Here is an 18,184-nt window from a genome sequence, read left to right as displayed (position 1 = left end):
TGTTCTACCATCATCTAACTAACCTCTAAAAATATCAGAACCAGCATTAAACATGATTACAAGGTGATCTGTATGCAATGTATCTGGAAACCAATGTGTCTCAAATCTAATCAAACTGCAAATTCTGAGGCCTGAAATTCCGTATTTTCAAACAAGCTCCCAGGTGATACTGATGCTGTCAGTGGATGTTGCTTTAATTAGCAAAGATCCATTTAGAGATGCTCCACAAAACCCAACACTGGGGTAGAACATAGGAACTGGTGGGTACCAGCAGCCCACCCATCAGTTCAGTTCAGTCGCTCAGTCATGTCCGACTCTCTGCAACCCATGGACAGCAGCACACCAGGCCTCCCTGTGCATCACCAACCCCCAGAGTTCACCCAAACTCATGTCCATTGAATTGGTGATGCCATCCAACCATCTCATCCTCTGTCGGCCCCTTCTCCCGCCTTCAACCTTTCCCAACATAAAGGTCTTTTCTAGTAAGTCAGTTCTTTGCATCAGGTGGCCAAAGTGTTGGAGTTTCAGCTTCAGCATCAGTCCTTCCAATGAATATTCAGGACTGATTTCCTTTAGGATGGAGTGGTTGGATCTCCTTGCAGTCCAAGGGACTCTCAAGCATCTTCTCCAACACCACAGTTCAAAAGCATCAATTCTTCAGCACTCAGCTTTCTTTACAGTCTAACTCTCACATTCCATACATGACTTCTGGAAAAACCATGGCTTTGACTAGATGGACCTTTGTTGGCAAAGTAATGCCTCTGCTTTTTAACATTCTATCTAGGCTGGTCATAGCTTTTCTTCCAAGGAGCAAGTGTCTTTTAATTTCATGGCTGCAGTCAACATCTGCAGTGATTTTGGAGCCCAAAACAATAAGATCTCTCACTATTTCCATTGTTTCCCCAACTATTTGCCATGAAGTGATGGGACCAGATGCCATGATCTTAGTTTTCTGAATGTTGAGTTTTAAGCCAACTTTTTAACTCTCTTTCACCTTCATCAAGCCCACAGATATCCACTCAGTTTCTCTACCTCCAAACAAAATAATACATGGATGATACTATGCTAAATATTATGCCAAAGCCAAAATAACTGACAGATACTCAGACCATGACTAAGAGGGTCTCACAATCTTTTGGAATGGGAGTGGGGGGGGTATGCAAGTGGAACCTCATACACATAAAAAAGTAATCAATACAAGAGACAGTGTGAATGTCTTTTGTAAGACAATGAGACATCACTGAAAAACCCTGACAAATGCTGTGAATGTCTAGCAGGAAGACCCCAATCCTTCTCATCCATCATAAAGTGAGGAATGAGGGGCTCTGTAATCCAGGAAGCAGGAATTTTGAGTAAGCTCACGGTCAAGAGGAAATTCAGTGAACATTTCTAGCCAGAAACACAATATGATTCCTTCAGCCCACAATAGCAGAATGAAAGAGCTGATGTAATATGAGAAATTATAGAGTATTGAAAATGGAAACAATGGAAATAAGATTCTTTATAGCAGCCCTAGATCAACTCTGAGGGCAAAACAGTTTGTGACTGACCCTTAAATCTCCTCTTAAAAGCTACAAAGACTAAAGCCAAAGCAAGAGGTTGAGATCTTAGAAAACACTAGCTCAAAGCGTTTCGTGCATATATATTTTGAGGTCCCTAGATATTTCCCCCTGAAGGCTTATTGTTATGACACCTTAAATCTGGTTCACTCCCCTGGTAGCTCAGTTGGTAAAGAATCCACCTGTAATACAGGAGACCCCAGTTCAATTCCTGGGTCAGGAAGATCTGCTGGAGAAGAGATAGGCTACCCACTCCAGTATTCTCTGGCTTCCCTCGTGGCTCAGCTGGTAAAGAATCCACCTGCAATGCAGGAGACCTGGGTTTGATCCCTGGGTTGGGAAGATCCCCGGGAGAAGGGAATGGCTAACTACTCCAGTATTCTAGCCGGGAGAATTAAGGAGAGGTTGCAAAGAGTTGGACATGACTGAGCAACTATCAAAAAAATAAAAAATCTGGTTCAGAAATGCAACCACACTCAGCAAGAGGGGCATCGGAAATGAGCATCTCCCAAAGCAAAGTCATCCATCCTGCCTGGAGCATGTTCCACACAGATGCTGGATTTCAAGGATGGTATCCAGATGTCTCAAGCCAGCCAGTGAGCAGGCTGGAAACTCCCTCCTTTGCAACTCTGTCTTTCACCACTCCTCCTCCCCAAACCTCTGCTCCTGGGAGATGGCTATTTCCTCCTTCCTCTCCAACTGTATGCCCAGTTCCATCCTTGTTTACTGGTCATTCTGCGTCCTTGTTGTCTAGGTCCGCTCCATCAATAATGAGCGAACTACATCTTTCTCTGTGTATCGAATCTCTGCCTGGCCTCCAAGCCACACCCCCTCCGCAGTCAAGGCATTTATCCTCTGACCCGCCCAGCCACAATTGCTGCTCTCTTCCCTTCAACCTTTCATCACTCTCTCAACACATCCTCACCTGCTTGGAGGGAATTCTCTTCCGCATTACTTCTCTCTGTTGTTAGCCATGAGCAGCTTAGGCTGGGTTATTTCTCATTTATACTTGAAGCATTCCAAGTCTCTTCCAGAGTCACTTACATATCACAGGGGCTCAGTAAACAGTGTTATTTTATTAAGTGAAAATACTATGCAAAGTCCTTGGATCCCATGAGAAAAAAAAAAAAAAAAGAAAGAGCACGTTGCCTAGCCCACCAGTTCTTTTTCAGATCACTGTAGTCTGCCCTCAGGTTCTGCTTTTCAGATTGTTTTTGGAGCCTGGTTCATCCGGAAATGTCTGAGTCAACCTGCCCACCTCCGGTGCATCGCACCCCACCCCACCCCCGTCTCTGTACAGGGCTAGCTTCCTCCCAGTCTATCCGGCTCCTTGCTGTCCTGCAGTCACACACCCTCCATAGTGGGGGCTCCCTGCTTAGACGCTGACCAGGATCTTGCCTACTCTAAAACGATCCAGGCACAGTCCAACTCCAAAATCTCAGACCCTCAGGTTTATCTCAGTAAACCTGCGATAACTGTAAACTGTGTCATTTATCTAAACTGTAATCCATTCTGTGACTAAGCAGGCGTCTCCAGGGTTTGCCCCTGTCACGGCCCCAACTTCCACCCACCCCCCACCTCCAACACCGCCCCCTCATGCTTTCTTCATGCCTCAGCACACATGTCCCCCAGGACACACGAAACCAGAACTTCCCATCAGAGGTGCTCTTGAGAAACAGGCCACTCGCAATGAGAAAAGGACGGCCTGCAGCTCGTGAAGGAAAATCAAGCTACAGTTGGAAATACAAGCTTTTCCTTTAAAGGAGAAAGTCAGTTTGGCAGCAGTGTTCTTCTAAGCTGCCCTCCAACAGTGTTGAAAGAACCATTTTGGGAGAGAGGGAAAGGAAGAACGTGCGAGTGACAAATGGGGAGCAGAAAATAGCGAAAGAGCAGGGAGAGAGGAGACAGAACAGCAGTAAAAAGGCACAGAGCAGAGAGGAGGGGGAGGCAGAGCAAGGGAATGGGGATCCGAAAACGGGAACCGGGGAAGGGAGCAGAGGGGGCGGCGGGGGCGCCGGGAAGGAGGGGAGCAAGGGCGGAGGAGGACGGGCGGCACCACCGGGTCTCACAAACAGGGCCGCCAGTTCTGTGGGAATCCTGCCTGTCTCCCGTGGGAGCTCTGCCATCCAGAAGAGGACAGGCTCTCCACTGGCTTATTAGAAACACTCAGCGCTAAGAAGTCTATGCCAGATCCCCTCGGCCCAATACAGATAACTGAACAGAATTCAGGGAATCTATCTCCAAAGGCACTTGTTGACCTTCTGCGCTCAGCCTTCATTGGAAAGGCAAGATCTTTGAAAAGTCGGTGAGCAAATATCCAGAGTTTCTATTAATAACGCTCCTTTTCCCTCACAAGTGTTCCAGTTTAGATGCTAAATACTTGCTCTTCCTATTAATAAGAGACACAGGAAGCTGAAACTTATCGAGTCTTTAAACAGATTGAAATACTTGGTCTCATCATTTGAGAAAAGAAGGAAGTCTGCACTAGCCACCAGCGGAGACCAGCAGGGTGGAATGAATCCAAAGTACCTGAGATAATTCTGGGCATAACACTAGGATGGGGAGGGTGGGGTGCACACGGACAAGGTGCTCAAGCCAAAGCTACTTATAGCACATCTTGGATATTGAACTAATACTTTCTAGAAATAGTCAGTAAGATTGGGTGGCAGGGGAAGAAAAGACCACAATGATGAGTACTTTTACCCTTCTGAGAGGTAAAACAGAATGAATCACAGATAAATAATGGAATAGAGAGTCAAATGGAGTCAGTCAAATGGGGAGAGTCAAATCACAGTCAAATGGAATAGAGAGACTCTGCAATAACCTCTGGTTAGCGGTTAAATGCAGCTATCGATTCTTCATTCTGAAATGTACACCGTGAAGACTCAAGTTAAAGAACACTTAGCTCTCCAGTATCAAGAATCTGTTGGAAGGAGGAAACGAAGGAATGAAGGATGGAAGGGAATTGGCTTCGGGGCAATCTATGGGAAGAAAGGGACCCAAGTTATTTTATCACACAAGTAGGCTAAGGAGTAATGGGGGAAGGTGGGCAGTTACCTAGACAATAACCAGAAAGGAGTATAATCCCAGGAGCATTGTTAGTGAGAGGAAATCTCCTGGGGAAGGTGAGGAAATAGTACTTTACCCACCTGCCCTTCATCCTTCATCCCAAGGATTGAGGAATGTCCAACTGTGCATTCATTCAACAAGTGTCATAGAAGCTGCAAGTTAGATGTAAGCCTAAGTCAAGGCACGGGGTCCTCAGTGAGCATCTCCCACTTGCCAGAACCCACACTAGGAATACAGGCATGAAGGAGATGTTCTCTGCCTTTGGTGACCTATGGACTGAGAGGGTCTCAGATGCATGAAATGACCACAGACCTAGTTTAGTTGGTAACAGATGAACTGAGAAGTCTCCTTCAAACCAAACTTCACCTACAGCTGACCACCTGGACCTGTGCAAGTGCTTTGGTTTCCTCATGAAGCTTTGCAGTATATCATGCTTCTTTTTTTGCCTTGAGACCTGGAGCTGAGTGGCCCACTTATCTGCAATTAGCATCCCTGGCTAGGTTTTCTTGTGCTTTTAATTCTCCCAAACCTCATTATAGGGCTCTGGTTCTTTTATCCTGGTTTTAGTAGTTCTATTAAGTTGGTTTTTTTCTAAACCACTTCAAATTATTGCTGAAAGCAGGAAATTGATTTAAACTTTTTCTAAATGGAATTGTACTATTAGAAGAGGCCTAGATTGATCCAGGAAACCCAGAGATTCCAGTGGGTCCTGTAAAAACAGGGAGACCTAGAGATCCTGGGTCACTCAGAGCTGGGGGTCCAGGACACCCTAGGATGAACATTTACTCTGGGTTGGCCACAACCGGATCCTTGACGTGCAAAGAGAACATGGACATTCAACACCAAGTTCCCTATATGATCGAACCCATGACCTTTTCGTTTGCTATCAGCTCTAGGATACAGGGCTTCGCAGGTGGCTCAGAGGTAAAGAATTCATCTGCCAATGTAGGAAGTGTGGGTTCGATCTCTTGTCCAGGAAAATCTCCTGGAGAAGGAAATGACAACCAACTCCAGCATTCTTGCCTGGAAAACCCATGAACAGAGGCGCCCAGTGGGCTACAGTCCATGGAGTTCCAAAAGAGTCAGACACAACTTAGCAACTGAACAACAACAACAAGGACAGAACCCAAGGTTCACCTTTCTCCATGACACCAACCAGGGTAAGTGAGGGGCTCGGGGGAGCCACACTGTCACCCCCAATCATCTGTGGCTAGAAGAGTGTACTTACATCAATGGGTGCAGAGCATTCTCCGAGGGACAGGATACTCAGGAACAGCTGGCCTCTGCTTCTCTTCAATTATTGCAGCTTCTTGGCTTCAAGGCACAGCCTTAGAACTTTCTAGAGCACTGAACCCCAGACCAGTTGTGGATCTCCTTTTAGGAAGGGGGAAAAAAGGGAAAGCAATGCTTTGTTACAAACTTTTTCTTCACTCACATTTTCTTTCCTGCTTGACATTTCTGTCCACCACTATTAAACAAAAGCCTCCCAGCGGCCCCAGGCTCTGAAGGAATTTGACAGATCCTCAGAGATTTTGTTTATAGGGGTTACACAATTGATATTTATCAATTTAGAAATTAAAAACTAAATTTTAAATTTACTACTTATTTCATTAAGATATAATTGTATGTTAACACATATAATAATTTTTATAAAAATTTTTCAAAAAAAATAGTGGGAAGACTGACACTGCTTTATATTTTTAAAAATCTCTTTGATATCTGACTTAATCAAATAGATCCTCTTATCTGCTTCTAGATTCAGTTTGTTACAATAATAATGCAAGTCATTTAACCTCTGGAAAACTCCACCATACACTTGTGGGAGAATGAGAGTGAAAAAAAAAGCAAATCCTAATGTTATTTTGAGAATAGTTTTGATTTTGTGGATCCCCTAAAATGGTCTCACAAACTTGCAGGGACCCTCAGAGCACCCTAGAATAACTGCTCCATATTCCACCTCAGACTATCAGTCCCCTTCTTCAGGGACAACTAGTTATCAGCTGACTGAGTAATTTTCTAGAACCATCCTACATGTATGTAAAACTATACGGATGTACAGAGTTTTTAATTTAAAAATCAAGTTTTAGTATCCTGTACATTTCACTTTGGGCTTTCTGTTTACATGTTGGAGGTAGTTGCATTTTAGCATATGTAGTTATGTCATTCCTCTCTAAAGATTTGTTGTTTTCCACTGAATGGATGTAACCATATATAACTGCATCAGTGCTACAGTGTCCAAGTGAGTCGATGAACAGCTACCAGAAGTTGGCAGCTTCTTCATTGAAAGATCTAGAACTTAAAGGGAATAAAGTGGCCACACAGATCAAGAAGGGATATCACATATGTTAGTACAGCTTTCCTCTGGCGTCTAGTTCCCATGCAGCTGAAGCCTTCAAAATTTGAGAAAATATTCAAACTCTTGCTCTACTACTGTCCTTTTCTAGTTGGAGTTTATCTCACTATTTCAGAAGAAACTTGTACTAATATCTCTGCACCTACTTGTGCAGGAATGTTTACAAACATCAACCTCTCAAAGTACACTCACTATCATCAGTGTCACGTCATCATGGGGGAAGCACCAAGTGTCCCCAAGTATTTTATTTTATTTTATTTTATTTGGCCACCCCATGCAGCATGTGAGATCTTAGCTTCCTGACCAGGAATCAAACCTAAGCCCCCTGCAGTGGAAGCACAGAGTCTCAACCACTGGACCTCCAGGAAAGTCCCCCAAACAGTATTCCTGAAAACTAGTTCCCTGTGGCACTAATGTGGCAAAGGCTAACCCTGTTACATCACAATTTTCCTGACACAGAAAATGCATCACCTGAAGGAAGCCCTCACCTCATATGGCTAATGTGGTCTAATTACATTGAAGGATTCAAAGGCTAAAATGTATGCAGACTACCCGGGTTCATTTCCTCACTTCCATATTCACTAGCTGTGAATCTTGGGAGTTACTTAGCTTCTACTTACTTGTGAAATGGAGACAATGACACCTGTCTCAAAAAGTCATGAAGAAGAAGAATTGTAATTCTCCATTAGATGTGCCTGCCACAGAAGGTGCTCAGGGCTCAGGAACTGCTCACCTTCTCCCTTTATTGTTCATTAACAGAAATAATATGTAAGATGGATCTTACGTCCTGGACTGAAGATGTCATGTCTTATGTCCTGGCTTTTCCAGGAACCTCAGTCACCCTGTCCTTTAGGAAGTCTGGAGCTATTAGACACTAGGACAGGAGAAGATGATGGAGATAGTTTTTTTCACCTCTTGTGAGAGGTCTGTCATCTGTCTAATGCAGGATGAAAGACACAGGCCTGCTTTCCTTTTCACTAGGCCAGGAAAACAGGCACCAATATTCCCAGCATTTCTGCCTCAAGTTTCCAGTCTACCTCTGAAATTCTATAGGCCAGTGTGGTTTGTAGACCCAAAGAACCTAGAGAAAACCTCCTAGGTTTAGGGATGCTCCTCCAGTGAGGATGAGCAAAGATTTGCTTTTGAACAATTCCTAGGGGTAGAACCAGCACTTATGATAATTACAGACAGATGTATTATAACCTTCATTTATAGATGTGAGATTAAGCTTTGAAGACAATAGGTAAATTCCCCAAGGTAACACAGCTAACAAGGTCAGGATTGTAACTCAAAACCAGGTTTGCCCTACTCCGAAGCTCAAGGTTTTAACCACATCATATGATGCTCCTGTTAGAAAGGAAATCAGCCCCATCATGACACAGCAAGATGCACAGCTTCACTGAAATGGTCTTACAAAAGAGACAAACTGTCCTTAGCTGTAAGCTAAGGAGTTTACTAACCCAATATTGTAAAAATGTGGAATTACAATTCTTCAGAAAATCATCCCTCAGCTACATGCAAAGAGAATAGCAGGATACCAAAACCAATATTTTATTAGTTTGGGATTATTCACCTTATTTTAAGGTAATATGCCTTATTTTAAGGTGAGATTATTTACCTTACTTTATTAGTATTTGATTAGATCAATTACTAAAATTAATTGGTTGTTTCCATTATTATTATTTTTAAAATTGATTAATAATTTAATATCAACTTAGCCAATAGTATTTCTAGCTCCTAGTATATACCAGGGACTTCAAGTGTTATAGATGAAGAAAACATGTTCCTTGGCCTTGATGAAGAAGATATAGTGGACATTATAAGATCTGATACATATATGACTATATATATATATTTGTGTTGGTGAGATACTAAGATAGTAAAGAATAAGATGCTAAAAGAAGGAGAAATCAAGCCAGTGGAGTGACTTGATTTCTCCTGACTTCCCTGACTTCCCTTCAAGTCAGGGAAGACTTGAAGGAGGAAGGAGGCATCATTTGAGCTGACTCTTGAAATATAACTAGAATTTTGTCAAAAAAAAAAAAAAGTAAAAAGCCTAAAAAAAAAGGAACAATTTGAATTGCAAGTTATGTGGCTGGAGGACAGGAACAGCACAATAATCAAAGCTAGAGCTGGAAGATGGCTGAGGCTATAGATGCTAACAAGAGGTGAGCATGTGCAACCCAGGAAAAGCTTTGGAAGAGAGGGATGACAGGGTGAGGGAGGCTCTATACAGCTTAACCTGGCATGTGGGGTGCTTTATAGGGGAGAAGGGAGCAGAGAGGCCAATGGGGGCCTGACCTAGAACAATGACATCAGGAAGGGGAAAGAAATTATATGGAGGTATGCTAATAACCACAATAAGGGGACTGAGCATCAGTCAGCAACTAGTTACAGCAGAGAAGAAGGAAGGAGTCAAGGAAGCCTTCATGTCCAGTCTGCAGGTGACCAAGAGCACGTCCCTACAGGCAGCGGGACCCGGGAAAACTGGGAGAGGAATTGGTTCAAAAGGGATGGTTGCGAGTTTGGTTTGAACATAAAGAATTTGCTTTCCTTTCCATGGAAACAGGCAAATACATCAAGCAGAGGAGAAGAAATCTGGATCCAGCATTCAAGAGTTTGGTACCATCAACAGATGAATGGATAAAGAATATATACATATATATGTGTGTGTGTGTGTGTGTGTGTGTGTGTGTGTGTATATATATATATATATATATGCAGAATGGAATGATGTAGTAGATAGCATCACTGACTCAACAGACATGAATCTGAGCAAACTCCAGGAGATAGTGAAGGACAGAGAAGCCTGGTGTGCTGCAGTCCATGGGGTGGCAAAGAGTTGAGCAACAAGAATGGAATACTAACACAATGTGTTCGGTCATTTTAAAAAAAAAAAATTGCCAATTTCAGCAACATGAACGTACTTGGAGAGCACTAAGTGAAATGTCAGACAGAGAAAGACAAATACTGCAAGGTATCACTTATATGTGGAATCTAAAAAATAAAGCCAGTGAACGTAAGAAAAAAGCAGACTCACAGATAAAGAGATCAAACTAGTGGTTACCAGTGGGGAGAGGGATGGGCCACATAGTGGTAGGCAATTAAGAGGTGCAAATTATTAGGTACAAAATAATCTGGGCCTCCCAGGTGGCTTATTGGTAAAGAATACACCTGCCAATGCAGGAAACAAGAGTTTGATCCCTGGGTCAGGAAGATACACTGCAGACGGAAATGGCAACCCCCTCCAGTATTCTTGCTGGGAAATCCCATGGATGGAGGAGCCTGGTGAGCTACAGTCCATGGGGTTGCAAAAGGATTGGAAATGGCTGAGCAATTAAACAATAACATAAAATAAGCTACAGGGATATATTGTATAACATGGGAAATATTGCCAATATTTTTATAATAACTATAAATGGACCATAATATTTAAAGACTGTGAATCACTATTGTATACCTGTAACTTATACAATATTGTGCATCATCTATACCTCAATTTAAATAAACAAATGAGAGAGTTTAATGTTAGAGATTCATATTTGAACATCAAGTACATAAAGGCAATAATTGAAGTCTGAGGCAGATGAAATGATCTGGGAAGAAGGAAGAGAGGAAAACTGAAGACAGAACCCTGGGGCTTATCTGCACTGAGTGATGGAAGGTCTCTGCTTTCTCTACCACGCTCTGGTAAGAGACAAGATGACTTGACCAACAGTTCCTCTTCACAAAACATCAGGACTCCCTGATCTAATGCAGCTTCCTTAGTTCACAGATGAAGAAAACTCAGACCCAGATGGTTAACTGATTTACCCAAAGCCTCACAGCCACTCATCAGCAAAACTGAGACAAGATGGATTAAGTGACTGTTAGGAATTAACCTCGCCTTGAAAGTGAAGTCACTCAGTCATGTCCGACTCTTTGTGACCCCATGGACTGTAGCCTACCAGGCTCCTCTGTCCATGGGATTTTCCAGGCAACAGTATTGGAGTGGATTGCCATTTCCTTCTCTAGGAGATCTTCCCAACCCAGGGATTGAACCTTGTCTTAGCCATTGGATAATTGTGTGTGCCCCACCTGACATGCTTGGATTCAGAGAAGGCTGGGAGCAAACCAGGAGCTTCGTTCACTCTGCTCCGCCAGCCCACTCTGCGATAGTGCCCAACCACATAATCAGCGCAGGGCTCAAAGCACCTCTCACTCATCTTGCTGTCACCATCCCACCACTGTCTCTGACACCAGCATTATTACAGCGTAGAAAAACCAGATTATTTTCCTCCTCTGCATATGCACACAGCCACAGACTTTGGAGTTTTAAGAACTAAAGAATTCGTCTAGTATTAGTATAATCTCTGTGCAAACAGACCCAAAGTAGTTCAATACCAGATGACAAGTCAGTAGTAGACCCCTGGCTAAAATTCCAAACTCTTTTTTTCTTTCCATTACACTACCAACCTTAAGTGCAAGAGACTTATTTTTTAAATATTCATTTATTTCTTTGGCTGCACCAGATCCTAGTTGAGGCACTTGGACCCTTAGTTGTATCATGTAGGATCTAGCTCCCTGGCCAAGGATCAAACCCAGGCCCCCAGTTTGGGGAGCATAGTCATAGCCACTGAACCACCAGGGAAGTCTCAAGAGGCTTATTTTTAAGACAAACTTTCTTGTCTCCAATCTCTTGAAATGTGTCCTATGTAGCCATTTCCCCTCAAGATGCTTCTTGAAAAAAAGAGAGCTCCATGATCCAAACATTCATTGAGTGTTATAAGCTACATCTCTCTCAGAAGGTAAAAATGCTCATTTCCATATTATAGACCTTGGGAAGTCCTTGCAGTAAACAAACCTGCTTAATTCTCTAAGAATATTTTCCCAAACTTATTAAGCCACAGAAGTCTGGCCCTTGCCCTCCCCTATTGTTTTCTATTTAAAAACCCACAAGTTTCCAAGGATTGTACTTTGGGAAGTACCATGTTTGTCCAATTAGCAAGATTTCCTTCGTTAGGTCCCAACAGAAGTGCCCATCCTGAGAGGTTCTCCTTGTGGGAGCCCAGCTGGGGAGGCATGAGAGACAGAGAAGGAAAAGGAAGCAACCATGAGCCCAGCCTCCTCCAGGGCCATCTGCTCTGCCGACATCAAAGGGCATTTGAAAAACTTGGACTCAGGGTCCTGGTTAGGAGCTTAAGGCACTTTTCTCTGGCCTAAAGTTCTTGTGGGAAGATGGGTCTCTAGGTTCTCACACACTGCACATCAGTTAGTGTGGGAGCTTCACCCTGCTTCTACCCCACCATTAGTAGCAATACCATCTCACTGGTGTTCTTCAGGTTACACCCACGGCAGCCCTATCTTGTCCTGGTTCCTTCTGCCATCTTGGTCCAAACCTGGTCGCTTCACATCTGGAGGACTGAGAAGAGCCTTTGGATAACTCTCCCTGGCTTAACTCCTCCCCTGCAATCTCTCTGACATGCTACAGTCACATTAATCTTAAACAACACTGCATTTGCTATAAGATAAAGGAAAATGTTCAAAACTCTGCAACTCCCCTTAATGTAATAAAACACATCTATGCAAGGCTGTTTTCTCCATGCTCCCCAATACAAATTTCCCACTATCCCAGGCTTACATCCTCACTGTTTCAAGCCGGCTGATCCTAAGCACTCCGACAGCCAAGGCTTTTCCTGTTCTTTGCTTCCTGTCTGTCTAATTCCATCCAATTCTTACACCACTTCAGCATCCAGCTCCAGTCCCCTGACAATACAACCCCTTCCCTGCGTTTTAGTGTTTGCAGACACTGAGCAACTAGCCCCACATTTCCTTTACTGTTTCCTGAATTTTCTAACTGATAATAAACTCAGGAAGAGAAAAGACTCTGCCTTACGACATTCAAGTCACTTAGTAAGCACTCAACAACAAAAAATTTTTTTTTGCTTAATAAAGGAATAAATCCATGTTGACCTCAGAACCACGAGTTAAGCAGAACTCTTGGAAAATGCCTACAACACTGCAGGAAAATGAGCCCCTTTCTGGGCCTCAAAGGCATTTACACTTTTCTATTGATCTTAGTTTTAGGAAAGGGGAAGAAGATTGATTCTGTCTCATCATGGGGCATCTGGCGAGTTTTCATTCTTTTTTTTTATAGACAGAGGTATGCTTTCTGCCCCTTCTCATAGACTCCTTGCCATGTTGGCCTCCAGGAGAGAGTCTAGACTGAGTACATTAAGTGATATTTAAACATGTATCTCTAAATTTTCCAAGGGTCTGGCCAACAGAATGTTCTTTCCAAGAATATATTCTCTATTGACAATTGTTCCTTCTTTCTTTCATTCTTTGCATTTAGTGAGTCCTTGAGATGGAAGGATGGATAAAAAACAATCATGGGCCATGAAGCACACAAATGCAGTCAAATGCAGTTTTACTCTAAATGAAGGCAAAGGAATGCCTGCAACAGAATCAGTCACCTGAGGGAGGCTGCTAAAAACACAGGTTCCCTGGACACTATGCAGAAAATGTTTCATCTATCAAGTTTTACAGGCTTCCCCAGGGGCTCAGTGGTAAAGAATCTGCCTGCAATGCAGGAGACGCGGGTTCAATCCCTGGGTCAGGAAGATCCCCTGGAGGTGGGCATGGCAACCCACTCCAGTATTCTTGCCCGGAGAATCCCATGGACAGAGGAGTCCGGCGGGCTGCATAGTCCATAAAGTCTCAAAGAGTCAGACACAACTGAAGGGACTTAGCATGCATGTATCTCAAGTTTTGAGTGGAGCCTGGACTCTGCATTTTTAAGAAGCACTGCAGATGATTCTGATGCACACTGAAGTTTGAGACTCACTGGCTCAACAGAAAAGACAAGAGTATTAGGAGATAACTATAAAACAGGGATGCCTACTTGCAAAAACAAGAGTGAGATCCACAGGTTCAAGAAGAGTAACCAAGTAGTGGTAAAAGGTGAGGTGCTTCAGTGAGAAAGACCTAGGTTCCAATTCTTATTCTGCTGCTTATTAGTATTTGCTATGTGAGTGAGTCTCTCTTAGCGTCTTGTGTTCTCATATATACATAGGAAAGCTAACCACTTCACACAATTATAAGGTTTCGATGAGATACTGTATATAAAGTGCTTAATATAAATCTTGGTATAAAATAAGCACTCATTGCTAAGTTGTCATAATGTTTTTGATTATTAGTAAAATTTAAAGAGGACAGATCAGAAAGGCTTTCCTGGAAAAAAAACAATGTAGCTTGAATTTACTTTTAGAGTGGAGTCTCTCCAAGTACAAATATATTCTTTCAGACCATGACATTTATAGAATTTTTTAAATTTTAAATCTTCAATTCTATAATTTGGAACTTTTAATGCTAGTGGTAACGAAGTGATTTCAGGGCCTGCCTTTTCATCTGGGTTTATGATTGTCCAAATGCCAAATGAAAGCCAGATCAAATCAAGAACCAATCTAGAAACTGAGGAAATGGTGGGAGAATTGAGTCGCCAGGTGGCACAGGGCAGCTCAATCTGCTCAGCCATGGCGGTCAGCGCCGTGTTCATGCAGCGAGCAGATGTGTGACACGAACTCTGACTCTACATACCAGTGTCTACAAGTTTATAAGCAGAAATCTAAAGCATAAACACAAAAGTACACTGGTTCTGTCACTGATTCTAGTAATAGATTAGATAGCAATTTCTTTATCATTCCCATGCGAACCCTCTAATCTTCAAGAGAACAGACACTTTAACAAATATTTAATGATACCAAATTAAAATTAACATTTGACCACTGCCTACTGGCAGAAACTTGGTTAAGTAAATATGAGATCTGATTTTCCCAAATGCATAAACCCTTGAGGCTATTAATAACAATATGTTTAACACACTCTAATAAGCCTAGATAGCATATTCAAAAGCAGAGACACTACTTTGCCAACAAAGGTCCGTCTAGTCAAGGCTATGGTTTTTCCAGTAGTCATGTATGGATGTGAGAGTTGGACTGTGAAGAAAGCTGAGCACCGAAGAATTGATGCTTTTGCACTGTGGATTTGGAGAAGACTCCTGAGAGTCCCTTGGACTGCAAGGAGATCCAACCAGTCCATTCTGAAAGAGATCAGTCCTGGGTGTTCTTTGGAAGGAATGATGCTAAAGCTGAAACTCTAGCCACCTCAGGCGAAGAGCTGACTCATTGGGAAAGACTTTGATGCTGGGAGGGATTGGAGGCAGGAGGAGAAGGGGACAACAGTGGATGAGATGGCTGGATGGCATCCCCGACTTGATAGACATGAGTTTGAGTGAACTCCGGGAGTTGGTGATGGACAGGGAGGCCTGGCATGCTGCAATTCATGGGGTTGCAAAGAGTCAGACACAACTGAGCGACTGAACTGAACTGAACTGAATAAACATTTTCTGCACAAATATTAATTACGTTTAAACAATAGTCCCAAATTAAACATAGACCAGGCCCTGAGGCTACATGTGTCCACTCTATCTTTAAACCCCACACTAGTGGTTAGTCTCAACAAACCACATCATCTCACGCATTAAAATGACGTTTTATTATTTTATTGAGTTTATAGCTATATTTGACTTCACTTAAAACTTTGCTTCAGCTTTATAGTTGCAGAAAAACTAAAGTATAAGAGACGTTCTATATTATGATTTATAAGAAACATATATCTGGTCATTCAGAAGACCAAAATAAATTTCTCATATATATTTGGTCTTCATCCACAGAGCCAGGCTCACAGACTCCCCAAACCTTTGGAATTTCCTAAGTGAGGAGAGCCATAAAGGTGCCTTTGGTTACATTAATGAGGTGATTCTAGGACCCTACCTAAGGATGGGAGCTGGTTGCCAGGGAAACCAACCTTGGGATTAGAAGGGTGGAACTTTCAGTCCCAGCTCCACTGATCACTGGGTAGAAGAGAGTCTGGAGTTTGAATCTATCTCCAATAGCCAATGATTTAATCAGTCATGCCTGTGGCATGAGGCCACCATAAAAACCCAAAAGGATAGGGTTCAGACAGATTCCAAGTTGAAGAATACATAGAGATTTGGGGATAGTGACGCCTGGTGAAGGCATAAATGCTCCTCCCCTTTCTCCATACCTTGCCCTATGCATCTCTTCATCTGCCTGTGCCTAACATATCCTTTTATGATAAACCTGTCATCTAGTAAATAAAATGTTTCTCTGAGTTTTGTGAGCCACTCTAACAAGTTAATCAAATCTGAGGAGGGGGTCTTGGCAGCCTCTAATTTGTAACCAGTAGATCAGAAGCACAGGTAACAGCCTGAGCTTACAACTGGCTTCTAAAATGAGGCATAGTAAGGAGATGGGGGCAAGACACTGAAGCCTTAACCTGTGGCATCTGATGATATCTCTAAGGAGATGGTGTCAGAGTTCATGTGAATTGTAGGACACCCAGCTTGTGTCCAGAGAATTGTCTGATGCCCTGTGGGAAGCCCTCCCCATCCACACACAACATGTACATGGAAACTGAGTCCAGGAAGCTAATATAAGTGTATGCTGCTGCTGCTGCTGCTAAGTCGCTTCAGTCGTGTCCGACTCTGTGCGACCCCAGAGACAGCAGCCCACCAGGCTCCCCCGTCCCTGGGATTCTCCAGGCAAAACTGGAGTGGGTTGCCATTTCTCATACCTGGCTTTAATGTCTGTATATATTTTGCTGTTGTTCAATCGCTATGTAATGTCCAACTCTTTGCGACCCCATGAAATGCAGCATGCCAGGCTTCCCTGTCCTCCAGTATCTCCCAGTGTTTGCTCAAACTCACAGCCATTTCATTGGTGATGCCATCCAACCATCTCATCCTCTGTTGCCCCCTTCTCCTCCTGTCTTCAATCTTCCCCAGCATCAGGGTCTTTTCCAATGAGTCAGTTCTTCACATCAAGTGTCCAAAGTATTGGAGTTTCAGCTTCAACATCAGTCCTTCCAATGAATATTCAGGGTTGATTTCCTTTAGGACTGACTGGTTTGATCATGACTACTGGAAAAACCATAACTTTGGCTATACAGATCTTTTTCAGAAAAGTGATATCTCTGCTTTTAATACACTAAGTCTGTCATAGCTTTTCATGTTTTAATAGTGTCCAAATATGGAGAAGGCAATGGCACCCCACTCCAGTACTCTTGCCTGGAAAATCCCATGGATGGAGGAGCCTGGTGGGCTGCAGTCTATGGGGGCACAACTGAGAGACTTCACTTTCACTTTTCACTTTCATGCATTAGAGAAGGAAATGGCAACCCACTCCAGTGTTCTTGCCTGGAGAATCCCAGGGACAGGGGAGCCTGGCGGGCTGCCGTCTATGGGGTTGCACAGAGTCGGACACGACTGAAGCAACTTAGCAGGAGCAGCAGCTGTGTCCAAATAATTGATCATCCTAAGAAGCTGAAAAAAAAAATTCTCTTTCAAATAGGTGCATATGTTGCTCAGGTGTGAGTAATTAGATAATCCTGAGGGAAATTTTTTAGACTGCTGAGTCTGTTCTGTGACCCTGCCTTTCCACAAAAGGAAGCAGCAGAGGATGTGCTCCTTCCCAGCAGCCCCACTGCTGGGCATACACACCGAGGAAATCAAAATTGAAAGAGACACATGTACTCCAGTATTCAGTGAAGCACGGTTTTCAATACCTAGGACATGGAAGCAACCTAGATGTCCATCAGCAGGTGAATGGATAAAGACGTTGTGGTATGTGTACACAATGGAATAATACTCAACTATGAACAGGAATTCATTTGAGTCAGTTCTGATGAGGTAGATGAACCTGGAGCCTATTATACAGAGCAAAATAAGTCAGAAAGAGAGAGACAAATACTGTATATTAATGCGTATATATGGAATTTAGAAAGATGGCACCAACAATCCTACATGCAGGGCTGCAAAGGAGACGCAGATGTAAAGAACAGACTTTCGGACTCTGTGGGAGAAGGTGAGGGTGGAATGATTTGAGAGAGCAGCTTTGAAATATGTACATTACCTTATGTAAAATAGACGACCAGTGCGATGCATGAAGCAGAGCGCCTGAAGCCAGTGCTCTGGGACAACCCGGAGGGATAGGGTGGGGAGGGACGTGGGAGGGGGGTTCAGGATGGGGGGACACATGTATACCTGTGACTGATTCATGTCGATGTATGGTAAAAACCCATCACAATATTGTAATTACCCTCCAATTAAAATCAATTAATTTTTAAAAAGAGGAAAAAAAAG

The 18,184-nt window shown here is 43.1% G+C and overlaps 1 protein-coding gene across 4 annotated transcripts in view; it reads right to left on the bottom strand.

The window, feature by feature from the left end:
* Positions 1-18,184, bottom strand: part of DDR2 (discoidin domain receptor tyrosine kinase 2) — a 169,499-nt gene that overhangs the window by 138,765 nt on the left and 12,550 nt on the right. For all 4 annotated transcript variants that reach the window (XM_005677124.3, XM_005677122.3, XM_013975422.2 and 1 more), the window contains one exon: positions 5,857-6,002. The gene's annotated coding sequence lies outside the window, so the exon portion shown is untranslated. The remainder of the gene's footprint in view (positions 1-5,856; positions 6,003-18,184) is intronic.

Source organism: Capra hircus, chromosome 3 (assembly GCF_001704415.2).
Source record: "Capra hircus breed San Clemente chromosome 3, ASM170441v1, whole genome shotgun sequence".
Classification (NCBI taxonomy): domain Eukaryota; kingdom Metazoa; phylum Chordata; class Mammalia; order Artiodactyla; family Bovidae; genus Capra; species Capra hircus.
This window is presented reverse-complemented; position numbering and strand designations above follow the sequence as displayed.